Here is a 27465-nt window from a genome sequence, read left to right on the forward strand (position 1 = left end):
TTGGTCCTTGGGCCCCAACTATTTACAATCTATATGAATGACTTGGATTCAGGGATAGAAGGTACTATAGCTAAATTTGTAGATGACACCAAAATAGGTGGGAAAGTAAGTTGAAATGAAGAAATAAGAAATTTACAAATGGATATGAACAGGTTAGGAGAATGGGCCAAAATTTGGCAGACGGAGTTTAACGTGGGTAAGTGTGAGGTTATCCATTTTGGTCGGAAGAATAAAAAGGTGACTTATTATTTAAATGGAGAGAAACTTCAGAATGCTTCAGTGCAGAGATCTGGGTAACCTCGTGCATGAATCGCTGAAAGCTAGTATGCAGGTACAGCAGGTAATAAGGAAGGCAAATGGAATTTTGGCATTTATTGCTAAAGGAATAGAGTATAAAAATAGGGAAGTGTTGTTGCAACTGTACAAGGCATTGGTGAGACTGCACCTGGAGTACTGTGCACAGTTTTGGTCCCCTTACTTGAGGATGTAGTTGCATTGGAGGCAGTTCAGAGGAGGTTCGCTAGATTGATTCCAGAGATGCGGTGCTTGTCTTATGAGGAGAGATTGAGCAGTTTAGGCCTATACTCGCTAGAGTTTAGAAGGATGAGAGGAGATCTAATTGAGGTATATAAGATACTAAAGGGGATAGATAAAGTAGACGTGAAGTGGATGTTTCCCCTTGTGGGACATTCTAGAATGAGAGGCCATAGTTTTAGGCTAAGGGGCGGTAGATTTAAATCAGAGATGAGGAGGAATTACTTTTCTCAAAGGGTCTTGAATCTGTGGAATTCACTACCTCAGAGTGCAGTGGATGCCGGGGCGCTAAATAAATTTAAGGAGGAGATGGACAGATTTTTAATTAGTAACGAGTTGAAAGGTTATGGGGAGAGGGCGGGAAATTGGAGCTGAGGCTGAAATGAGATCAGCCATGATCGTATTGAATTGCGGGGCAGGCTCGAGGGGCTGAATTGCCTACTCCTGCTCCTAGTTCTTATGTTCTTACGCTCTTATGATAAGCTTTGATTGTCCCACTTTCTCAATGCAATCTTCCAACTGTGGTCTGGGATATGAATCTGCTTTTGTCACTGCATTCACCTTTCGATAGTCCACACACAGTCTTTGTTTTCCATCCGGTTTTGGTACGATTACAATAGGCAAACTCCAGTTACTGCAAATAGACTCGATGTCATTTCGAATCATGAATTCAATTTCTTTCTGTACTTGTGATAACTTTGCTGGATTTAATCTATAAGGACTTTGCTTTATCAAAGATGAAAGTTCTACACACACATCATGTGTAGCTAAATTTGTCCTCCTGCCCCCACAGCTTATTCCCACAAATAGCTTTGTGTGACTGCAACAGCTTCTCCAAATCACTTTGACACTTGTCTGGAAGGTAACTCAGCATTACATTTAAATTTTCAAGTACCCCCTCATTATCCAATTTGATTAGAGGAAAATCAATTTCAGAATCTTGCATTTCTACCTCTTTCTCCTTATCTACCGCCACTAATACCTACTTTTGGTCCCCTTCCCTGTCAAAGTACTTTTTAAGCATATTTACCTGACACACCCTCTACTTCTTTCTTCTATCTGAAGTATTTATTAAATAATTTACTTCACTCAGTTTCTTTTCAATCCTGTAAGGTCCACTAAACCTTGCCTTTAACAAGTCACCTAGTACTGGTAACAGAACTAACACTTTTCCCCCCGCAACAAAACTACAAGCTGTAGCTTTCCTATTTGTCTTCACTTTCATCACTTGTTGCGATATCTTTAAATGTTCACTAGCTAACTCACATACTCTGTCCAATCTTTCTATGAAGTTTGATATTTAATTCAGGACAGTAGTTTCTGAATTTTGACCCACCAATTTCTCATGAATCAATTTCTGTAGTTCCCTTACCTCATGACCATAGGCTAATTCACAAGGACTAAATCCAGTTGGTGCATTAGGAGCACCCCAATGGAAAATAACAAGAATGGACTTTCCCAGCTCAATCCTGTGTGTAGTCCTGACTATATGCCCTCATCATAGTTTTTAAAGTTTGATGCCATCCTTCCAACACCCCTTGTGATTCAGGATGGTAAGCTGTTGACTTAAATTGTTTTATCTGCAAACTGTTCATTACTTCCTTAAACAGCCGTGACATGAAATTTGAAACCTGATCTGAATGTATTTCTTTTGGTAAACCATATCTTGTAAAAAATTTAGTCAACTCTTCCACAATTCTCTTTGCTGTAATATTTCTTAAAGATGTCGCTTCAGGAAAGCTTGTAGACACATCCATTATTGTCAGTAAGTACAGATTTCCACTTTTAGTCTTAGGGACGGGTCCTACACAATCAATCATGACCCGAGTAAAAGGTTCTTCAAATGCCTGAATTGGAATTAAAGGCACCGGCTTAATCACTGCTTGTGGTTTCCCTAACACCTGACATGTTCATTCTTTCATTCATTCTAAGTGAATACTTTGTGTCAGTGTTCACAAGTGAGGGGGACGACATGGGTATGGAAATCAGGCAGATGGACTGTGATATAATTTTTAAAATTAGCATAGAAAGGGAGGAGGTTCTAAGTGTTCTGGCAGGCTTAAAAGTAGATAAATCTCCAGGCCCGGATGAAATGTATCCCAGGCTATTGAGTGAGGCAAGGGAGGAGATAGCAGGGGCGCTGGCAATAATTTTCAATAGCTCTCTGGCCACAGGAAAGGTGCCAGAGGACTGGGGGACAACCAATGTGGTACCATTATTCAAGAAGGGAGGAAGGGATAAACCAGGGAACTACAGGCCAGTCAGTCTAACCTCAGTGGTGGGGAAACTATTGGAAGCAATTCTGAGGGACTGAATTAATCTACACTTGGAGAGGCAGGGATTAATCAAGGACAGTCAGCATGGTTTTGTTAAGGGGAGGTTATGTCTGACCAACTTGATTGAATTTTTCGAAGAGGTGGCCAGGTGTGTAAATGAGGGCAATTCATTTGACATGGTCTACTTGGACTTCAGCAAGGCTTTTGATAAGGTCCCGCATGGGAGACTGATAACGAAGGTAAGAGCCCATGGGATCTAAGGCAATTTGGCAAATTGGATCCAGAATTGGCTGAGTGGCAGGAAACAGAGGGTGATAGTCGAGGGGTGTTTTTGTGACTGGATGCCTGTGTCCAGTGGGGTTCCACAGGGATCAATGTTGGGTCCCTTGCTGTTTGTGGTATATATAAACGATTTAGATTTGAATGTAGAAGGGTTGATCAGTAAGTTCGCGGATGACACGAAAATTGGAGGGTGGTAAATAGTGAGGAGGATAGCCTTAGATTACAGGAGGATATAGTCGGGCTGGTCAGATGGGCTGATCAGAGGCAAATGGAACTTAATCTGCATAAGTGTGAGGTGATGCACTTGGGCAGAACAAACAAGGCACAGGAATACACAATGAATGGTAGGATCCTGGGAAGTACCGAGGATCAGAGGGGCCTTGGTATACATGTCCACCGGTCCCTTAAGGTAGCGGGACAGGTAGGTAAGGTGGTTAAGAAGGCATATGGGATACTCGCCTTTATTAGCCAAGGCATAGAATATAAGAGCAGGGAGGTTATGCTGGAACTGTACAAAATGCTGGTTAGGCCACAGCTAGAGTATTGTGTGCAGTTCTGGAATCCACATTATAGGAAGGATGTGATTGCACTAGAGAAAGTGCAAAGGAGATTTACCAGGATGTTGCCTGGGCTGGAGAGTTTTGGTTATGAGGAAAGGTTGGATGGACTGGGGTTATTTTCCCTGGAGCAGAGGAGATTGAGGAGGGACATGATTGGGGTGTATAAAATTAAGAGGGGCATAGATAGTGTATACAGGAAGGAACTTTTCCCCTTGGTGGAGGGATCAATAACCAGGGGAAATAAATTTAAGGTAAGCGGCAGGAGGTTTAGAGAGGACATGAGGAAGAATTTTTTCATCCAGAGGGTGGTGGGAATCTGGAACTCTCTGCCTGAAAGGGTGGTAGAGGCAGAAACCCTTATAACATTTAAGAAGTATTTGGATGTGCACTTGCGATGCCATGGCATACAAGGCTATGGGCCTCGAAAATGGGATTAGAATAGTTAGGTACTTGTTTGACCGGCGCAGGCTCGATGGGCCGAAGGGCCTTTTTCTGTGCTGTAGACCTCTATGACTCTATGTGTGACACGTTCTACAGAATTTGACTACATCTCTATGCAGCCCAGGCCAAAAAAAATGTTTTTGTATTTTTGCCCGTGTCTTTCTACTTCCTAAATGTCCCCCTATTGGAATTTCATGAGATATTCTCAGGATCTCATTTCTATTTCCAAATGGTATAACAATCTGATGTACTTCCCTCTAGTTTTCATCTGCTAAAACCTGATACGGCTGCCACTTTCTCGTTAACACATTGTCTTTAAAGTAATAACACTCTGGACCACATTCTGCCTCTTTTTCTGCGTAAGCTGCGTGATATAACTGTTTTATTTGTGGGTCCTTTTGCTGTAACTCTACCAACTGCCTTGAGCTAAATACCTCAGCTGCATTATCTCCCATTGTTTCTTCCTGAACAATCTTATCAAAGACAGTGTCAGCTCATTGAACTTCAATACCTTTTCCCTACCTTTTAACTTCCTTTTCTTCCTGTTTCAACCTGTGAGCTTGTGATCTTGTTACCACACAATCTGGAAACAATCCAGGATGCTCTTTCTGCAACGCTTCTGTTGAAAACATCACTACAGGTTGCTCAGCTACCATAGGCATCACCTACATCTGTGTCCCAGCTATACCGTTACATAAAATAAATTGAACCCTTCAATGGGCAATTTTTCCACGACCCCAACAATCATCTCACCCGTTTTCTACATACTCTTTAAATTTACCTCCCACAATGGAATAGGTCTATCATCTCCACGAACCCCACTTATTATCACCTGTTCCTGCAATACTCGCTCTGAACAAATATCGCTATCCCACAACATTAAGGGTTGACTAACCCTGTGTCTCTTAAAATTTTAATATCTTTACCAACTCCATCCTGTATATATGGAAATACTTCCCCTTCACATACAAAAGCTTTAAACATTTCTGCAACTTGCTCCTCAGAACCCCCTTGGGTAAATTGTGAACACATTCCCACATCTTTACCTATCACTGATTTTTCCTGTTTTACCTGTACACAAACCACTGCTTTTTCCTGTGCCTGAACCTAAGAACCCACAACAAAAACAGAATTACCTGGAAAAACTCAGCAGGTCTGGCAGCATCGGCGAAGAAGAAAAGAGTTGACGTTTCGAGTCCTCATGACCCTTCAACAGAACTGAGCAATATCAGGAGAAGGGCGAAATATAAGCTGGTTTAAGGTTTGGTGGGGGGGGGAGTTGAGGGGGTGGGGGTGGTTGTAGGGGCAAGCAAGCAGTGATAGGAGCAGATAATCAAAAGATGTTACAGACAAAGGAACAAAGAGGTGTTAAAGGTGGTGATATTATCTAAGAGAATGTGCTAATTAAGAATGGATGGCAGGACACTCAAGGTACAGCTCTAGTGGGGGTGGGGTGGAAAGACTGACAGGGCATTACAGGAATAGATTTAAAAATAATGGAAATAGGTGGGAAAAGAAAAATCTATATAAATTATTGGAAAAAACAAAAGGGAGGGGGAAGAAACGGAAATGGGGGTGGGGATGGAGGAGGGAGTTTAAGATCTAAAGTTGTTGAATTCAATATTCAGTCTGGAAGGCTGTAAAGTGCCTAGTTGGAAGATGAGGTGCTGTTCCTCCAGTATGCGTTGGGCTTCACTGGAACAATGCAGCAAGCCAAGGACAGACATGTGGGCAAGAGAACAGGGTGGAGTGTTAAAATGGCAAGCGACAGGGAGGTTTGGGTCTTTCTTGCAGACAGACTGCAGGTGTTCTGCAAAGTGGTCGCCCAGTTTACGTTTGGTCTCTCCAATGTAGAGGAGACCGCATTGGGAGCAACGAATGCAGTAGACTAAGTTAGGGGAAATGCAAGTGAAATGCTGCTTCACTTGAAAGGAGTGTTTGGGCCCTTGGACGGTGAGGAGAGAGGAAGTGAAGGGGCAGGTGTTGCATCTTCTGCGTGGGCATGGGGAGGTGCTATAGGTGGGGGTTGAGGAGTGGACCAGGGTGTCCCGGAGGGAACGATCCCTACGGAATGCCGCCAGAGGGGGTGAAGGGAAGATGTGTTTGGTGGTGGCATCATGCTGGAGTTGTCGGAAATGGCGGAGGATGATCCTTTGAATGCAGAGGCTTGTGGGGTGATAAGTGAGGACAAGGGGGACCCTATCATGTTTCTGAGAGGGAGGAGAAGGCGTGAGGGCGGATGCGCGGGAGATGGGCCGGACACGGTTGAGGGCCCTGTCAGCAACCGTGGGTGGAAAACCTCGGTTAAAGGAAGGAGGACATGTCAGAGGAACTGTTTTTGAAGGTAGCATCATCAGAACTGATGCGACGGAGGCAAAGGAACTGAGAGAATGGGATGCAGTTCTTACAGGAAGCGGGGTGTGAGGAGCTGTAGTCGAGGTAGCTGTGGGAGTCGGTAGGCTTGTAATGGATATTGGTGGACAGTCTATCACCAGACATTGAGACAGAGAGGTCCAGGAAGGGAAGTGTCAGAGATGGACCATGTGAAAATGATGGAGGGGTGGAGATTGGAAGCAAAATTAATAAATTTTTCTAAGAACCCACAGTACTTTTACTTCTGCATCCCAATAATTCCAACAGATTTTCCCTGTAATTTTCAACACACTGACTTCGTGTGCCCAACTTCATTACAATGAAAACACTTCAATTTTTGAGTTTCACTTCTACCCTTGGCACCTTCCTTTTCAGTCTGAGAAAAAACTTCTTGGCAATTTCCACATACTCTTTCTCTTCCCTGACTACCCACCTTCCTTTCACCTTCGCACTTTCTATCCTTCTCTGATTTAAAAGCGTGACAAAAAAAGGTTTAGATCTATGAACTAATCCATTATCATCAGCTATCTCTGCTGCTTCTCTTACCGTTTTAACCCTCTGTTCCTCCACATGAGTTCTCACTACCGAAGGAATTGAATCTTTAAATTCTTCCAAAAGAATTACTTCTCCAAGAACTGCATATGTTCCCTCTATCTTTAATGCCCATATCCACCGGTCGAAATTACTTTGTTTTACTCTCTCAAACTCAATATAAGTTTGCCCAGGCTGTTTTCTTATATTCTTAAATTTTTGCCTGTATGCCTCAGGAACCAACTCATATGCACTCAAAATGGCCTTTCTTACCACATCATAGTCCACTGACATTTCTTCTGACAGTGAAGCATAAACCTCATGTGCTCTCCCCACCAAGTTAGATTGTAACAACAACGTCCAATTTTCTTGTCGCCAATTCATCTGTTTAGTTATCTTCTCAAATGAAATAAAGAACGTTTCCAGATCTCTTTCTTCAAACTTAGGAAGAGCTTGCACAAATTTAAACATCTCCCCCCTGGGTTTTAGGTTAATGGTTTTTTCATAATCAGACCTTTCCTCAGTATCTGATGTCTCTTTTTTAAAGTCCAACTTTTTGAGTCGGTACTCTCTGTCTCTTTTCTTCTCTCTTTCCTCCATTGCTAATTCTTCCTTCTAGAGATCAAGTTTTCGCATTTCCAATTCTTTTTTAAATAATCTCTCTTTTTCCTTTTCTTTTTCTGCTGCCTCTAGTTCCAGTTTTTTTCATTTCCAATTCTTTTTCTTTTGCCTCCAATTCAAGTTTTTTCAGTTCCTTTGCTTGTTCAAATTCAAGCCTCTTCATTTCTAACTGAAGTCTCACTATCTCCAGCTGTGACTCACTGGTGTCAGGTATCACTTTCAACTTCAAATACTGTGCTATCATTTCAACTATGTCTGCTTTCTTTGTCCCTATCGGTAACCTCAACCGCAACTTATCCGCCAGCTCTGTTAACTTACCCTTAGATACTGAATTCAGAAGTAAAAAGTCCACCAAAGCTTTAGAGATTTTTTTTAGAAAACTAAATTAAACATTTATTAACAGAAGAAAATATTTCAAGCACATACATAGGTCTACAAATTACTACTATAATAACTTCTAAAACCCCTAATTAATCTGGCTTCCAGTTACACCCCTGTTAAGGCAACGGTAAAAAAAATAGATTTAAACAGATCCAGGCAAGTTAACACAATACCCTGGACAGTAGAATTCAAAATGGCTTTTCCCAGCTTTGGTTTCTGTAGACAGCAGGCTTGATGCACAAATACTGGAGGCTTTTCACAACTTCTGGTAGATCTTATAATGCCTTTCTTGACACATAGCCTCTTCTCCTTTGTACAAGTTTCTCCCTTTTAGTGTAAATCCCATATGTCCTTGGAACTTTACCTTTCTCATAATATAAATCTTTTCATGGTAGTAATATTATCAGTAACCTTTGGGAAAAATAAACACACTGCTTGGCCTAGCTTCTCTGGCTTGGTATAACATACTACCATCTCTTTGAAATTCAAACTACCCTGATTTATCTAAAAATGCAAATTCTTCTCACCTCACATTCTAAAACTTCAGCCATGTTTACACATTTCAAACCTAGCTTCTTTTAATGAGTCAAAGCCTCCAGACCAACTGTCATCAATTCAATTAAATCCCACACACGCACACACAGAGAAACCATCCAAACTCCACTATTAACCTACTTTTACAATAATTCACAATAACATTATGAGAATTTTTCGTGACATACCCAACGAATAAGAAATGTGTGCTTCTCGATTTTACACGACATTTAAGGTTAAGCAAAACTTCTTCATAGTTTACATCAAAATTTTTAATGACAGCATCAGATGTTCCCGTTACCATTTGGATCTGAACTCTGCTACATTTCAAGGATGACATTTCTTTTGTACACATTTTTAAGTTTATTACGGAAAGTTTGTACCAAAGTTAGGAAAACCATTTGTAACAATAGGTCACCCAACATTACGAGAATCTTTTTGGGTCATTGTTTAGTTATGGGTAAGTGGAGAAAATGTAATTTTGTCTCTAGCACCGGAAGAGCATCAGAGTGCAGTTGCAATAATGCAGGAACATGCATGACATCTGATAGCTGGAAGTGAATAGCAACACATGGAAAGTTCAGATGACATCATCACAAACAGTTGGAAAGAAATTGGTACTTTTTCCTTCACCATGTATTTGTTACTTATCTCCTCAGAGAACACAGCCAGACGTCTTGCTCTTGGCTCCCTCCTAATGCCACCTCTGTAACCAAATGCCTGGAGGTATGAGAGATTTTGAGTAACTCAATCTCTGAAATTTCCATCCACTTTCCTTCTGTGAAAAAGAAGAATCCTGTCCATATGTCCCAATTGTGACTGCAGGTGCCAATGTACAGTAATGTACAATAATTTCTGATAGGTTTACATTAATATGCTAAAGAAGCATTCAAAAAACTGATTAATGATTCGTAATTGATTAGTCTAATTTAAAAATGTTCATTCTCAGCTGGTGGTGGCCTGCAAGCAATTCTAAAAATTCCATACACTTTGGACAAGACTAGTGATTCTGTGTTTCAATAGCCAATGGGCCAGAAATTGCTGCAATAGCACTACTGATAGTGAATGCTATCAATTGGACTCTTTACCTCATCGTGCACATCAATTTTCTTGCTGCAAATGTGTTGAAACGTAGTGATGTCAATGTTGTACCTGGGATCTTGTGAAGGTCATCCACGATGGTCTATTTAACTGAGCAAGCATATGGCATTACAAGAAGCTGAAAAAAGATGCCACAACTCTGTTAAGGCATGGCACTGAGAGATGAATGACATAAAACTTCTGAAATGGCCTGGAACCAACCTGAAAAGTCACTAAAGTTTACCTTTTATTATTTTTTTTACAAAGCAGTATAAAGTAATTAGGTGTTTTTCATATAGACTTTTTCACAGAAAAAAAAATGTCTCAAGAAGAGGTCCCATACTTTGTGGATCAGGCCTTAGATGAATTGGGAATGTGAGCAGCTCCTGGAGTTGGAGAACAAAAGGGCTTACTCACAAGCTTAGAACAGTGACATTGGAGGTGACAAAGAAATTCACTGTAACCGCCATGGTCCTATGGACAGTGGATCAGTGTTGGAAATAATACAATTACCTGAGGAAGACAGACAAGGTCTCAGATCATTTTAAAACTCAAATCTCTCTGCCTTTATGAATCACGGGAGGCTTTTGTTTTAGTAAATGCTTGTTCAAGGTTGAAGTCAATGGAAAGGAATCCAAAAAAAAAAATCATTTGCTGGGAGAGGCCCTTTCCAAACTAATGTAGCACTGCTATTGACCAAACTGGCTGAGTCCTAAAGGACATAGCTGGTAGACTGGGTCTGCGGCAGGTGGTGAGGGAACCAACAATAGGGAAGAACATACTTGACCTCATCCTCACCAACCTGCCTGCCACAGATGCATTTATCCATGACAGTATCGGTAGGAGTGACCACTGCAGTCGTTGTGGAGATGAAGTCCCGCCCTCACATTGAGGATACCCTCCATCATGCTGCGTGGCACTACCACTGTGCTAACTGGGATAGATTTTAAACAGATCTAGCAACTCAAGACTGGGCATCCATGAGGCGCCATGAGCCATCAGCAGTAGCAGAATCGTACTCGAACACAATCTATAACCTCATGGCCAGGCATATCTCCCACTCTACCATTACCATCAAGCTAGGGGACCAACCCTGGTTCAATGAAGAGTGCAGGAGGGCATGCCAGGAGCAGCACCAGGTATACTTAAAAATGAGGTGTCAACCTGGTGAAGCTATAACACAGGACTACTTGCATGCCAAATAGCATAAGCAGCAAGTGGTAGACAGGACTAAGCGATCCCACAACCAGCGGATCAGATCTAAGCTCTGCAGTCCTGCCACATCCAGTTGTGAATGGTGGTGGACAATTAAACAGCTCACTGGAGGAGGAGGCTCCACAAATATCCCCATCCTCAATGATGGAGGAGCCCAGCAGATCAGTGCAAAAGATAAGGCTGAAGCATTTGCTATAATCTTTAGCCAGAAGTGCTGAGTGGATGTTCCATCTCAGCCTCCTCCGGAGGTCCCCAGCATCACAGATGCCAATCTTCAACCAATTCGATCCACTCCATATGATATCAAGAAACAGCTGAAGGCACTGGATAGTGCAAAGGCTATGGGCCCTGACAACATTCTGGCAATAGTACTGAAGACTTGCGTTCCAGAACTTGCTACCTCCCTAGCCAAGCTGTACCAGTACAGCTACAACACTGGCATCTACCCGACTATGTGGAAAATTGCCCAGGTATGTCCTGTACACAAAAAGCAGGACAAATCCAACCCAGCCAATTATGGCACATCAGTCTATTCTCGATCATTAGTAAAGTAATGGAAGGGGTCATCAATAGTGCCATCAAGCGGCACTTGTCTAGCAATGACTTACTCACTGATACCCAGTTTGGGTTCTGCCAGGGCCACTCAGCACCTGAGCTCATTACAGCCTTGGTTCAAACATGGACAAAAGAGCTGAACTCCCGAGGTGAGGTGAGAGTGACTGCCCTTGACATCAAGGCCCATTTGACTGAGTGTGGCATCAAGGAGCCCTAGCAAAAATGGAGTCAATGGGATTCAGGGGGAAAACTCTCTGTTGGTTGGAGTCATACTTAGCACAAAGGAAGATGGTCGTGGTTGTTGGAGGTCAGTCATCTCAGCTCCAGGACATCACTGCAGGAGTTCCTCAGAGTAGTGTCCTCGGCCCAACCATCGTCAGCTGCTTCATCAATGATCATAAGATCAGAAGTGGGGATGTTCGCTGATGATTGCACAATGTTCAGCACCATTCACGATTCCTCAGATACTGAAGCAGTCCATGTCCATATGCAGCAAGACCTGGACAATATCCAGGCTTGGGCTGGCAAGCGGCAAGTAACATTCGCGCCACACAAGTGCCAGGCATTGACCATCTCCAACAAGAGAGAATCTAACCATCACCCTTGACATTCAATGGCATTACCATCCTTGAACCCCCACTATCAACATCTTGGGGGTTACCATTGACCAGAAACTGAACTGGACTAGCCATTAAAATACTGTAGCTACAAAAGCAGGTCAAAGACCAGTAATCCTGCAATGAGTAACTCACCCTCTGACTCCTCAAATCCTGACAAGGCATGTGTCTGGAGTGTGATTGAATACTCTCCACTTGCCTGGATGAGTGCAGCTCCCACAACACTCAAGAAGTTTGACACCGTCCAGGACAAAGCATCCCGCTTGATTGGTACCACACCCACAAACATTCACTCCTCCACCACCGATGCACAGTAGCAGCAGTGTGTACCATCTACGAGGCACTGCAGGAATTTACCAAGGGTCCTTAGATAGCACCTTCCAAACCCACGACCACTACTATCTAGAAGGACAAGGGCAGTATATAGTTGGGAATACCACCAACTGGAAGTTCCCCTCCAAGTCACTCACCATCCTGACTTGGAAATATATATCCGTTCCTTCACTGTCATTGGGTCAAAATCCGAGAACTCCCTTCCTAACAGCACTCTGGGTGTACCTACACCACATGGACTGCAGCAGTTCAAGAAGGCAGCTCACCACCACCTTCACAAGGGCAATTGGGGATGGGCAATAAATGCTGACCCAGGCAGTGAAGCCCACATCCCATGAATGAATAAAAAACATTCACAGTTTTATTTCTGCTGTGGGAGGTGGTGAAGAAGATTCAAAGATCACAAAAGAGATCGGGGACCAGGGTCAGGGGAAATCAGAGGACATAGGGGCTTAGATAGGGTAGATAGGAAGAAACTTTTCCCCTTAGTGGAGGTGTCAATAACCAGAGGGCATAGCTTTAAGGTAAGAGGCAGGAGGTTTAGAGGGGATTTGAGGAAAACATTTTTCACTCAGAGGGTGGTTGGAATCTGGAACACACTGTGCCTGAGGGGATGGTAGAGGCAGGTACCCTCACAACATTCAAGAAGTATTTAGATGAGCACTTGAAACGCCATAGCATACGGGGCTACAGGCTGAGTGCTGGAAAATGGGATTAGAATAGATAGGTGCTTGATGTGCAGCATGGACATGATGGGCCAAAGGGCCTGTTTCTGTGATGTATAACTCTATGAGGACAGAAGACAAAATGAAACAGTTGGTGGCAGGTGGGGTATCCAATCAAAGGGGTGTGTGAAGCAGGTAAACTCACTCAACAGATAACCAGAAAGGCACTTACCTCCTGGATACAGCACTCTTCACCTCCCTTTAGCCACCATGTTTCCTCAGGACTGAAAACTCAGCCCATCAAGATTAAATTTAAAGTGATGGTCCAATATGAATCATGCAGCTTCATTACAATGGAAAAGCTGGGAACGAGTTGGTTGCCTCTGTTAAAATGAGACCTGAGCAGGTTAGTTAGAATTCAGATATTTAACATCCCACCTGACCCAAAGACACTTGTTTATGTGAGTTAAAATTCTCTACATTCTGCTTAAGCAAAGAACCAAGCCATTCAGCCCATCAAGTCCATGCCAATGTTTACACCTCACACAAGTCTCCTCCAAGCTCTCTCCATCTAACCCTATCAGCATAACCATCTCTTGGTGTCAGCTGTGGATCTGGGACTTGAGCACAAAAGTGAATGCTGACACTTCAGCATAGTAATGAGAATGCTGCACTGGCAAAGCACTTGACTTTCAGATGAAGCATTAAACAGAGACTCCATTTGCCCTTTCAGGTGGATGTAAAAGATCCCATGGCACTCTTTTGAGGAAGAGCAGGGGTGTTCACCCCTTAATCAACATCAAGCGTGCTGCCAGACCTATTGACTATTTCCAGCATGTTTACTTCTTGTTTCAGTTATGCAGGACCCTTCAGTATTTTGCTTTTATACTGGTCTTTAACATTTCATCTGAAAGATGGCACTTGCAACAACAACGATCAGCAGGAGAGTAAGATATTGTATGGGAACTGGTGCCTGCTGAATTGCAACCCACCTCAGTTGCTGCTTTCAGAGAATCTTTGATAACATGTTTGCGACGTAGGAACACCTCTCGGCCATAGGCTGAGCCCGCTACTCCACTCACTAACGGTTTCCCCTCCTGGCGGCACACTGGAGCCCCGCCCCGCCCCTTCCGCCCGGCGCGGTGGAGCCCCGCCCCCTCCGTACGTCGCCCTGTAGCTCCGCCCCAGCCGTGCGGCGTGCTGGAGCTCCGCCCTCTCCACGCGGCCCGCTGGAGCTCCGCCTCCCCTAGCACGGCGCGCTGAAGCTCCGCCACACTATTTTGCTGCGTGTTTCCATCGAATTTCATGGCCCTTCTTGCTCCGCCCATTGGATGGGGTGCGGCGCGCGAGGTGAGGCGGGCTAAGTAGAACGGTTGGAGCACGTGGTGCCCAGTTGCCCCTCCCACGCACCGCTTCTGGATCGCTGAGTGGCTCCGGGCCGCTGCCCATCTCCACTGGCGTTCGGGTTGGGCACAGGCGGAGAGACGCAGCTGGGCGACAAACGTAGCCCCCGAACGGCTGGGGCAAATAAACAAACAGTAAGTAAGGTGGGCTGGGAGCCTCTATTTAAATGGAGGGCGGTCAGTCAGACGCATTGGCCAAAAGGGGGTCTGTTTATTTATTGTGCTGTGTTGGGTCTGGTTTTCGTCTGGGTGTCAGGCCAGGCCCCAGGGGTCGGGCCGCGCTCTCCAGTCGATCGGAGACAAGCTCATTTACCACTGGAGGAGCTGGGGCCTTACTCCTTCCTATTTACACTGGGATCAGGGAGGTGGAGTCTAGGGAGGTGGTCACAGGCGAATGAGTTTTCTGATGTCTGAAGTGTGAGCTGGGAGGCCCCTTGGCGATGAAGGAGTGCGCGCTGTGTTTGTTTACGTTTTGTTGTGATTTTCAATATTTAAAACATTAAATGCAACCCAAATAATTCAACAAAAATGTGTATGATTCTAAGTCATATATTACAGGGTATAGTGACGACAGTTTGGGCAGTTTCTGTTTAAATATATAATGTTGGCATTTTTTGATCTAGTTTTCCAATTCTTCAGGGAGCTCGTATTGATGTTCAGATTGACCTTTTTTTTTGAATAGTATTATGTTGTCACTTCAATAAAACTCTCATACTTGCCAGCCTAAAAAATGTTAAATTGTTGATGGTAAGTTAATGTCTGGGTGGTTCTGTTGATATTTACGAGGGTTGTTTTTTTTCTCTCTAGTAAGCCATCTGAACTGAGTGCTGGCATCTGTTTCTGTTTTCACTTCTACAACTGACAATTTTGCTGCCCAACAATGTGATAATTCTTATCGTGAAAGAAAATTTTCTAGTTTTAGAGTTTGAATTTAGATGTCAGACAGACCAAGACCTTAAAGTTTGTTATAGGAATTTGAGATTTCAATGTAGAAAAACCCAGATAATGCTGGAAATTAACATTGAATTATTCTACATTAAGATTTAAATGCAGAATAATAAATTAAGCATGATACTTTGTTGCTATTTTGCAAAAAACTGAGGCTTCTTGCTGTTTTGGTGATTTAGTCTTAGCAAAGGGCTGAACAATAATAATCCCAGAAAAATATTTCTTTTGTGTGGTTTTATTATTATTTTCATAGTTTACAGAATGTCTTTGTAATCTTTGAAGAAAAGAATAGGTCAGGCATGCTGTAATAACTGAATAAGTTCTGAAGTCTCAAATAATTTTGTGTGTAGCCTTGTGAGTGGAGATATTTGTTATATCTTGCTACTATTCATAATGAATTTTGAAAAATTTTCTTGTATTAAATCAATTAACCATTGAGCAGATGTGTTTCCCAGATCATTGCTGTAGCATCCTATATTTGGAGTTTTTTTGTCTCCATGTCACAGTAAACATAAATAACACACAGCATTTTGTAAGGTGGTTTAAATGCCACCCACCAATTTTTATTTTGCCTTGTCGTGTTGCTGCTGAATTCTTGAATTCAGCTACTCCGTTTAAAGTAATGTTCTAGGTGGCAGCTTTACAAGGTTTTGCCCAAATGTATGTTCATCACAAGTGATTCTTGTCAAAAGTATTGTTGGACAATACGACTCGTGGCCATCACAGACTCGTGGCCATCACAGCAATCATTATAAAGTAATTGGTATGAGAAGTTATGTTAAAAGTAAATGAGAACCTGTTTAACCAAAGGGCACAAATTTAAAATTATTGGCAAAAGAACCAGAGATGAGGTGAGAGGTTTTTTACGCAATGAGTTATGACTTGGAGTGCACTGCCTGAAAGGGCTTTGGAGGCAGGTTCAATAATAACTTTTGAAAGGGATTTGGACATACGCTTCAAAAGGAAAGATAGTGCTCATGGGGTGAGACTAATTAGATAGATCTTTCGGCCCAGCATCCCTATGCAGGCTACTTGAATGGCCTCTCCTTCCACCTCAGGCAGGAGTGCTGTTGGCCATTGCAGCATCCACAGAGACCGTCCTGCTGAGAGTGATTACTGTTATATATTGTTCAAGTCAAATTTAGGACTTGCATGGCCTTACTGTATAGTGTATTTAATCACAACCATCAATAAACTATATCTGCTAAATCATATCAACCTAATGAATCATTATACATTAATAACCACTATTATATAGAATTACATGGAATTTATGGCACAGAAACGGGTTATTCAGCCTAACCAGTCCATGCTGAAACTTATGCTCTAATTGAATCTCTTCTCATCCTTTCTCATCTGACTCTATCAGCAGAACCCTCCATTCCTTTTTCCCCTCACATGCTTATCTAGCATCCCCTTAAATGCATCTATACTATTCGCCTCAGCTATTCCCTGTGCTGGCAAGTTCTATATTCTCACCACTCTGGGTATAGAAGTTTCTTCGAAATTCTGTGGTGTTTTCTTGGTGCATTGATGGCCTATAGTTTTCCTTTTCACCACAAGTGGTAAAGTTCTCTCTATCCACTCCAGCAAAACCTTTCATAATTTAAAAAATCTCTGAGACCACCCCTCACCCTTTTCTATTCAAGAGAAAAGAAAGCCAGTCTGTTCATCCTTTCCTGCTTTTAAATCTGCTTTTGCACTCTCCTCTGCCTCTATATCCGCCTTGTAATATAGCGACAAGAACAGCACGCATTATATTTGGTACCATAAAATAGTATACAGGCAGAGAAAGTGTTACAAGGACAAATGTGTGATGAGTTGCTGCAGCCAAAGAAACTGCACTGGGATATTCCATAGCTTAATGTATGCTCCAGCAATAATGTTTTACATGTCGTGACTAGGGGCCAAAGTTTCAAGTGTTAATACTGTTGCACAATAGGAGAAGCACTGCATTAAGCTCTACTGCTGACAACTCTTGTAGATCTTTTTGGACTGAATATTAGGCTGCTATAGTTCTTATTTCTGAAAGCAGCAAGACAGTTGTGCATAGTTGCAACAACCTGTACAAAGACTTGCAGCTTTATGGATAATTTATTGCCCAGCTTTGTGCCTGTTGAGTGTGGATAACCTACTTGCTTGGCACTGTGCAGGAGCAAGGAATACCCTATCTAATCCAGATCAAGACCACCAACTTCCTTTTGCAGCTCCCTGCCAATTTTTCTTCTGTCCACACCACCCTCTGTAAACCTGACTCATCCAAGTCATCTACCTCTTGCTGCATCAAACTTGTCACCATTCAAAATCCCCTCTCTGGTCCACATGCTGTCTGACATTATCAACTGTTGGTTTTCCTTGGGGTTTGTTCCACTTCACAAAACCTATTCTTGACTCATGTTCTCTTCAACTACTGCCCCAAATGCAATCTTTCCTCCTCCCTTATGGTCTTGATTATGTTGTTTCCTTTCAGCTTTGAGACTCGTTCTTCTAAAATTAACTGTTCAAACCCCTTAAATCTGCCTTCTGTGTCTCTATCCTCCCACATTGTCACCTCCAGTATCCTCCAAGAATCTACCCTTATTTTTCTCTCCTTCCTTATCTCAGTGCTGTCTGGAGGGAGCATAATTTGTAGCCATGGCTTTCACATGTTTAATAGTATCTGGTTCAACTTGCTCCATATTAATTGGTTCTTTTACTGCCTCTCTGCTGACAGGTATAGACTTCAGAATTTCCTCCAGCTTAACAATGGAAATACCAAAATTTTTATCTTTGGGTGCCACAACAAACTCTGCTCCGTAGGAAAAGAAGGAGGTTGTTCAGTCCCTTGAGCCTATTCCGTAATTCATTGAGATCATCACTGATCTGGCACATATCCCTTAAAACCTTTGGTATAACAATCTATCAGTCTCGGATTTAAAATTTACAATTGATGCTGCATCAAATAGCATTTGCAGAAGAAAATTCCAAATGTTTATCACCCTTTGTGTATACAAATGTTTCCAAATTTAATTGCTAAAATAAATATCTGGCTCTAATTTTTAAAATATGCCTCTAGGCTCCCCAACCAACAGAAATTGTCTCTGTAGGTACTCCATCTGTTCCCCTTGAAAACTTTGATCAAATCGCCCTTTCATCTTCTAAATTCCAAGGAATACAACCCCAATGTGTATATTCTCTCATTTAACCATTGGAATCCAGATATCATTCTGGTAAACCTATGCTGTACTCTATTCCAGGCCTTCCCAAGGTGTGGTGTGCAGAAACCCTCTCCAGTACTTCAGATGTGGTGTAACCAAGGCTCTGTATAGATGATGTATGACTTCTGCCCCTCTTGTTCTAGTCCTCTAGATGTAAGGCCAGCATTCCAATACCCTGATTTCACCCAAACCCCTGGCTAATTAGGCTCTATTGGTTGCAATCTTGGTCTCCATTTGACCTTGAGCTACATTTTTAAACTCCACTACTAATGTCTATCCCTGCATATGATTCTGCCTCTATTTCAGCTGATGCATGTCTTTGTCATTTTTATCTATAACAACTCCCACCTTGTAAACTTGATTGTGCCCAAAATCTTTTGCCTCCTGCCCTGTTTGCCCATTGTCCTTGTCCTCTCTGAATTAACTGGCCCCCTATCCCTCACCTCATTTATAATTAAAATTCCTCCCCTGATTTATCAATCTTTTGGGAAGGGCAAGACCCCAAGCATCCCCAGGCCTATATCATCTACTGAACAGCATGTTTCTCTGATTTCAGTCATGTCTGTCTTGGCTTTATTGTGAGCTTCTAATTTCTGAGTCACAATGTTGTGAGTTCAAGCATCATTCCAGAGATTCGAATTTATAATCTAGGTCAATATGTAAATTCAGTACTGCTGTCTTTTGGACCAGATGTTTAATCAAGGCCTTGTCTGTCTTCTGATTACAGAAGTGCAGGGGAACTCTCAAGGTGTTTTAGATAATATTTACTCCTCAAGCAACACCATCAAAATAGATTATCTGGTCATTTATTTGATTGCTGTGTGCAAAGTGCTGCTTTTGTACATCTCTTTAGCATCCACATCCTTTTTGGGAGAGAGTTCCAGGTTTCTACAACTATTTTCTGAGTTTAAGATTATGACCCCCTTGTTCTGGATTCCCCTACAGAAGGAAGTTATTCTGTATCAAATTTATAGAATTCCTTTAAAATTTTAAATACTCAATTAGATCACCCTTCACCACCTAAACCCCAGTGACTACAATCCAACTTCATAATTTAATCCTTGAAACCTGGGTATAATTCTGGTAAATCAGCATTGTTTTCTTCAAAGCTATACTGTATATCAATCCTGAGATGCAGACCCAAAACTGAATGCAGTACTCGTGATGGCGTCTGACCAAGGCTCTGTACAGTTGATGCATTACTTCTTTACTTTTGTGCTCCCAGCTCACATGAAATCAAGGCCAATACTCCATTAATCTTTCTGAATACTTTTTTCACCTTTGCACCAACTCTTAGTGAGTTTATGTACATGGATGCCCAAATCACTTTGCTTCTGCACAGCTCCTATTTGTCTAGAGGTTAGTTTTTCTCCCTTAGGAAATTTCTTAATGTTGAAGACACTATATAAATTCAAGTTGCTATTCCTACAATCTTCCTAGTGACTGATATTTCATATCTGGATAGATATGATTATTGTTGAACTTTGGAATTGCTGACTTTGATAAAAATTAGAAGAATTTTCCTACTCTCAGCTTTTCCAGCCAACTTCTACAGTTGGGTTTGCCAAGTTTAGAGTAGATATAATTATACGCCAAGGAGTTAAGTAAGCATTGAGATTAGAGATGGGATAGTAAGATCAAAATCTTGATGAGTTATTGGCTAATCCCTTCAATTCTGAAAATAACTATTTGCTGTTCAGTTTTGTCTACATCAGTCTGCAGTGTTGCTTGCCTTTAGGTGCCACTAATGACTTTGCAGAGGTATTTTTGTTTTTTTTTGTTACTTTTCTTGATGTTCACCACTCTAACAACTTGTATTTATCCAGCACCGTTAACATAGTAAAATGCCCCAAGGTACTTTTCAGGAGCATTATCAAACAAAATTTGGCTCCAAGTCACATGAGATATTAGGCAGATGACCAAAAGCGTGGTCAAAAGGGATAGATTTTAAGGAGCATCTTAGAATAGGAAGGAGAGGCAGGAAGGTTCAGGGAAGGAATCCCAGAGCTTAGCACATTGACAGCTAAAGGCACGATTACCACTGAGTGATTAAATTCAGGGATGCTCAAGAAGCAAGTATTGGAGGAGTGCAGATCTCAGAAGATTGTAGGGCTGGAAGAGTTGAGATGGGGAGAGGCAAGGCCATGGAGTGATTTGAAAACTAAAATGAAAATCTTAAAATTGAAGTGTCAAATAACCACGAGCCATGGTAGGTCAGTGAACACAAGTAATATGTGAATGGGGTTTGGTGCAGGTTAGGACATGGGCAACAATTTTTTGGGGAGGCGGTGGCACAGTGGTATTGTCACTGGACTAGTAATCCAGAGACCCATGCTCTTGGGGCCTGGGTGTGAAGCCCACCACGGCAAATGTCGAATTTGAAATCAATAAAAATCTGGAATTAAAAGATTCCAGATTTTAATTGCACCACGTAACCATTGTTGATTGTCATAAAAACCCATCTGGTTCACTAATGTCCTCTAGGGAAGGAAATCTGCTGTCCTTGCCTGGTTTGGTCTACATGTGACTCCAGACATACAGCAAAGTGGTTGACTCTTAAATGCCTTCTGAAATAGCCTAGCAAGCCACTCAGTTGTATCAAATAGAAAGTCAATAGGGAATGAAACTGGATGGTCCACCTGGCATCTACATAGGCACCGAAAACAACAATGGCCAACCCAGTCCTGTTGACCCTGAAAAATCCTCCTTGTGCCAAAATTGGGAGGACTATCGCATAGACTAGTCAAGCAACAGTCACTTGCGGAATCATACATTGCAGTTAATGTCCTAGACACCACCATCACCATCCCTGGGTATGTCCTATCCCACTGGCAGGACAGACCCTGTAGAGGTGGCGGCACAGTGTTATGCAGTAGGGAGAGAGTTGTCCTGGGATTCCTCAACATCGTCTTGGACCCCCATGAAGTCCTATGGCATTAGGTCAGATGTGGGCAAGGAAACCTCCTGCTGATCACCTTGTAGCACCCCCTCCCCTCAGCTGATGAATCAGTACTCCTCCATGTTGAACACCACTTGGAGGAAGAACTGAGGGTAGCAAGGGCACAGAATGTACTCTGGGTGGGGGACTTCAATGTCCATCACCGAGTGGCTAGGTAGCACCACTACAGACCAAGCTGGCCGAGCCCTTAAGGACATAGCTGGTAGGCTGGGTCTTCAGCAGATGGTGAGGGAACTAACAAGAGGTTTAGGTTTCAGCAACAACTACTTTTATATTTTGACACTATCCTTGTATGAATTAAGTGGGATGGATACACCTGTGGCTGTTCTATTGCTGTTTCTTTAGGCCTTGGCATCAATTTGACCCGTAGCTCAGCCTCAAACTATACATCCTATTAACCCTCATGATCAGTTATTTCCAGCTAATCTTTCCTGTCTCTAACCTTACTTCATCCTATCACTGCTGATAACCTATTTAAAACCCAGGTGATTGCACCCTACCCTGCACTAAGTACCATTTGCCTCAACTTGCCAAACCATTAAATGTAAAATTCTTGTGCAAAACTTCCAGCTGCTCTGCAGCCCTCTAATACCAACTTCTTTGAACCTCTGACTTTTTTTCACTAGTTTTGCTTCCACCACCACCAGCAACCCCCCTCCCCGCCTGACACCCACTCGTGTTGCTCTTATCCTCTCGACTTGTTACATTTTTAAAAGAAAAACCATATTTTGTTTTTGAAAAATATGTTTTCTGTTCTGAGGCCTCATCATATTAAGCTGAAGCATCAAATTGGGCAATACTGCCTTTATGTATTTTTCTTTGCTGATTTCTTGTGCAGGAAGGGCTTCTAATCCTTGAAGCACAGTTGATACTCTGATTGTCTTTTGGTATGAATTCAGGTCTTTGTGGACTGGCAAGGTGGCAAAGGATTGTCATCAGCAAAGTAACACTAGCTGTTGAGTTGAAAAGCAAAGTAATATGAAGTGAAACTAATAAGCCTACAATGCTCAACATACAGCTTCACCTTTTTACATGTGACATGTACTGTGTAAAACTGGTATATTCTGCAACTGTATCTTAAAAATCTGTTACTGACATGAATAAGACATGCTGTTTTGTTTTGGTATAGACAGGTGACCTGGTCTGTTTCGACTTGAGCTGTGCTAGCAAGGGAGGTTGGTAACCATAGTTAACTTTCCTTCCACTGCTTGTACTGCTAAACATAATGCCCGGGTCCTGCTGAAGTTTTAAAGTTTCATAATGTGACTGAGGGCAGGATTCTCTCGTGCATGGGTTTTGTGGGGAAAATAAATTAACAAATTGCCTTCAGCATATTATATAGGAAAGTTGTTTTGGATTATGGTCAAAATCCAGGAACTTGCTAACAGCACTATGGATGTACCTACACCACATGGACTGTAGCAGTTCAAGAAGGCAGCTCACCACCACCTTTTCAAGGGCAATTATGGATGGGCAATAAATGCTGACCTGGCCAGTGATGCCCATATCCCGTGAAAGTATAAATTAAAATAAAAATCCCTAATACAAGTTTCTTCTCGATCATTCACCCGGATCTTGTTCAGTTTGTCAGCTTACCGCTGCTCTGCAATGAGTGTGTTGAGAGAACAAAACTGAATTGTGCCTCCTGTTTAAGATGGGGTGATGCCTATGGGAGGACATGCGAGGCAGTGGTGAAGGAACCAACGAGAGGGAAAAACACACTTAACCTTATTCTCACCAACCTGCCTGCCGCAGATGCATCTGTCTTCGACAGTATAGGTAGGAGTGACCGCACAGTTGTTGTGGAGACGAAGTCCCGCCTTCACATTGAGGATACCTTCCATCATGCTGCGTGGCACTACCATCGTGCTAAATGGGATAGTATTCAAACAGATCTGGCAATTCAAGATGGGGCATCCATGAGGCACGGTAGGCCATCAGCAGCAGAATTGTACTCAACCACAATTTGTAACCTCATGGCCTGGCATATCCCACACTCTACCATTACCACCAAGCCAGGGGGTCAACCCTGGTTCAATGAAGAGGGAAAGAGGGGATGCCAGGAGCAGCACAAGGCTTACCTAAAAATGAGGTGTCAACCTGGTGAAGTTACAACACAGGACTGCTTGCATACCAAACAACGTAAGCAGCAAGTGATAGAGCTAAGCGATGCCTCAACCAGTGGATCAGACCTAAGCTCTGCAGTCTTGCCACATCCAGTCGTGGATAATGTTGGACAATTAAACAACTTACTGGAGGAGGAGGCTCCCCAAATATCCCCATCCTCCATGACAGGGGAGCCCAGCACATCAGTGCAAAATATCAGGTCAGTCTTCAATCTTCAGCCAGAAGTGTTAAGTGGATGATCCATCTCGGCCACCTCCAGAGGTCCGCAGTATCACAGATGTCAGTCTTCAGCCAATTCGGTTCACTACATGTGAAACAGTTGAAGGCACTGGATGCAATGGCTATGTTCCAGCAATAGTACTGAAGACTTGTGTCCCAGAACTTGCCGTGCCCCTAGCCAAGCTGCTCCAGTACAGCTACAACACTGGCATCTACCTGGCAATGTGGAAAATTGCTCAGGTATGTCCTGTACATAAAAAGCAGGACAAATTGAATCCGGCCAATTACTGCCCCAACAGTCTACTCTTGATCGTCGGTAAAGTGATGGAAGGGGTCATCAACAGTAATATAAAGTGGTACTTGTTTAGTAATAACCTGCTCACTGACGCCAGGGTCACTCAGCTCCAGACCTCGTTATAGCCTTGGTTCAACCATGAACGAGAGAGCTGAACTCCAGAGGTGAGGTGAGAGTGACTGCCCTTGACATCACGGAAGCATTTGACTGAATGTGGTATCAAGGAGCCCTAGCAAAACTGGAGTCGATGGGAATTGGGGGAGATGGGGGGGGAACTCTCTACTGGTTGGAGTCATACTTAGCACAAAGGAAGATGGTTGCGGTTCTTGGAGGTCAATAATCTCTGTTGCAGGACATCGCTGCAGGAGGTCCTCAGGGTAGTGTCCTAGGCCCAACCGTCTTCAGCTGCTTCATCAATGGTCTCCCTTCCATCATAAGGTCAGAAATGGAGATGTTCGCTGATGATTGCACAATGTTTACCATTCACGGCTCCTGAGTTACTGAAGCAGTCCATAACCATATGCAGCAACCTATAATCTGATCTCTCCCAGAACTCCATGGTTGAATTCCTCAGATAAATTTTTGCTCCGCCACAGTACTGAAATAGCTTTTAAAGTCACAAATGACATCGTTTGTGACTGTGACAAAGGTAAACTTACCCTTTTTGTTCTTCTCAATCCATCTGTCGTCTTTGACGCAGTTGACCACACCATCTTCCTTAAATGCTTCTCTACTGTCATCCAACTGGGTGGAACTGCTCCTATCTGGTTCATTTCTTATTTATCTGACCCCAGCCAAAGAATCACTTACAACAGCTTATTTTCCTACACCTGCATCGTAACCTCAGGTGTTCCCTAAGGATCTATCCGTGGCTCCTCCTATTTCTCCTCTATATGCTGCCTGTTGGCAACATCTTCTGGCGTTCATATGTACACTGACACCTATAACCATGTCTCTCAACTCCTTCATTGTTGCTCAATTAAATTCCCTCCTGTTAAATTTTGTGAAGACTGAAGCCATTGCTTTTGGTCCCCACTCCAAATTCTGTTCTTCGGCTGCTGACTCCGACTGTTGCCGGGGTGAGGGATGGAGATTAAAGCAGTCTGTTCACAACCTTGGTAACATATTTGATCCCAAGGTGAGCTTCGTTCCATCATTTAGGCCACCTATTTCCACCTCTGTAACATTGCATGACTTTGCCCCCCTGTCTCAGCTCCTCTGCTGCTGAAACCCTCATTCATGCATTTGTTACCTCTGGACTTGACTGTTCCAATGCACTCCTGGCTGGTCTCCCACGTTCAACCCTCCATAATCAACCATCCAAAACTCTGCTGCCCATGTCTTAATTTGCACCATCCCATTCCCCTATCAGCTCTGTGCTTGTTGATTTATTGACTAGTTGACTTGGCTTCTGGTCAAGCACTGTCTTGATTTTAAAATTCTCATTCTTGTTTTCAGATTCCTCCATGGTCTCATCCCTCCCTATCTCTGCAGTGTTCTTGAGCCACACAACCTTTCCTGATATCTGCAATCATCTAATTCCCCCCTCTTAAATATCCTCGATTTTAATTACTCCACCATTTGTGGTTGTCTTATGAGGAAAGGTTGAACAAGTTGGGCCTATAACCATTGGAGTTTAGAAGAATGAATGGTGACCTTATTGAAACATAAACGATTCTGAAGGGACTTGATAAGGTGGATACCCGGAGGATGTTTCCTCTTGTTGGGGAGACTAAAAGAGGACATAGTTAAAAAATAAGAGGTCTCCCTTTTATGACAGAGATGAGGAGAATTTTTTTTCTCCTAAACGGTTGATGGTGTTGGGAATTCTCTTCCGCAGAAAGTAGTGGAGGCTGGATCTTTATTCAAGGCAGAGTTAAATGGATTTTTGTTAGGCAAGGGAGTTGAGGGTTATTTTGCGCGGGGGTGGGTGGGGGGGTGCGTGCAGACAGAAAAGTGTAGTTGAGATCATGATCTTATTGAATGGTGGAACAGGCTCGAAGGGCTATTTGGCCTACTCCTCCAATGTTCCAATGCCTTCAGTAGCCTAGGCCCCAAGTTCTGGAAAATCCTGCCTTCAAATCTCCACCTCTCTATCTTGCTTTTCTCCTTAAAACCTACCTCATTGACCAAGCTTTTGGTCATCTGACCTAATATCTCTTTATGTGGCTCGATGTCATACTTTGATTTATAATGGTCCTGTAAAGTGCCTTGGGATGTTTAATTATGTTAAAGATGCTAAATAATTATAAATTGTTTCAGAAACATGGATGAGGGATTAAGCAGCAGATGAGCTGAGATGGGGTTGAGTAGGGTGATTGATGTTATGGAGGTGGAAGTTGGTGGGTATGTGGCTGGAGGCTCATTTGGGGTTAAATCTTATACCAAGGTTGCGAACAGACTGGCTTAATCTCAGACAGCTGCCAAGGAGAGGGATTGAGTCAGTGGCTAGGGAATGGAATTTCTGGTACGGACCAAATGGCTTTGTTCTGCCCATTATAGCTAAAGGCAATTTCTACTCATCCGGTACTGGATGTCAGATAAGCAGTCTATGACATTTTGGAGGCAAGCTTAGAGTGTGGTGAGATAGAAAAGCAAAATACTGCAGGTTCTGGAAATCTGAAATAAAAACCGAAAATGATGGAAATACTCAGCAGGTCTGGCAGCATCTGTGAAGAGATAAAGAGTTAATGCTTCAGCTCTGTGACCTTTCATCAGAATGGAGAGATGTGACAGCGAGCTGGGTATGGTCAACTTAAATGTGGAAACTTGAAGCTTTTTCTGATGATGTTGCCAAAAGGGCAGCATGCGCATGAGAAATAGGAAGGGGCCAAGGAAAATCTTTGGGGACACCAGAGCCAATGGTGTGGGAGTGGAAGAGAAGCCACTGCCGATGATTCTGTGGCTATGATTGGATAGATAAGAATGAGCCAGGTGAGTGCAGTCCCACACAGCTAGATGACAGTGGAGAGGCATGTGATCAACTATGTCAAAGGCTGCAGACAGGTCACGAAAACTGAGAAGGGGTAGTTTTGCCTTTGACACAGTCATGTAGGATGTCATTTGCAACTTTAAAGCCATTTTGGTACCGTGACAACCTGGAAACTTGATTGGAGGGACTCAAACATGGTGTTCTGGGAAAGAAGGGCATGAATTTGGGAGGTGATGGCTCATTCAAGTTCTCTGAAGAGGAAAGGGGAGATATAAAATGGGGTGGTAACTTGCAAGCGAGAGAAGAGAAACTAGAAACGAATGCAAGTTTAAAGGTAGAGTGAGGGGGACCTTTAGAGAAATAGTACCCCTGTGAGCTAATGGGAGA

The 27465-nt window shown here is 42.9% G+C and overlaps 2 protein-coding genes across 9 annotated transcripts in view; one reads left to right on the forward strand and one right to left on the reverse strand.

Annotated features, from left to right (window-relative positions):
- The window catches only part of LOC144692324 (uncharacterized), a 134357-nt gene extending 120292 nt beyond the window's left edge, over positions 1 to 14065 (reverse strand). Inside the window, exons 1-2 of one of the 4 annotated variants that reach the window (XM_078561025.1) lie at positions 13991 to 14065; positions 9622 to 9724 (exon numbers count right to left, since the gene is read on the reverse strand). The gene's annotated coding sequence lies outside the window, so the exon portion shown is untranslated. Of the gene's footprint in view, positions 1 to 9621; positions 9753 to 13230; positions 13358 to 13990 lie in introns of those variants that run through there. The other 3 variants (XM_078561024.1, XM_078561023.1, XM_078561027.1) reach the window with 3 other exon arrangements.
- A 369-nt stretch (positions 14066 to 14434) lies between these two features.
- Positions 14435 to 27465, forward strand: part of tesk2 (testis associated actin remodelling kinase 2) — a 122665-nt gene continuing 109634 nt past the window's right edge. The window contains exon 1 of one of the 5 annotated variants that reach the window (XM_078561000.1): positions 14435 to 14536. The gene's annotated coding sequence lies outside the window, so the exon portion shown is untranslated. Of the gene's footprint in view, positions 14546 to 27465 lie in introns of all 5 variants that reach the window. The other 4 variants (XM_078561003.1, XM_078561004.1, XM_078561002.1 and 1 more) reach the window with 4 other exon arrangements.

The sequence above is a fragment of the Cetorhinus maximus genome, chromosome 17, assembly GCF_964194155.1.
Source record: "Cetorhinus maximus chromosome 17, sCetMax3.hap1.1, whole genome shotgun sequence".
In the NCBI taxonomy this organism is placed as follows: Eukaryota; Metazoa; Chordata; class Chondrichthyes; order Lamniformes; family Cetorhinidae; genus Cetorhinus; species Cetorhinus maximus.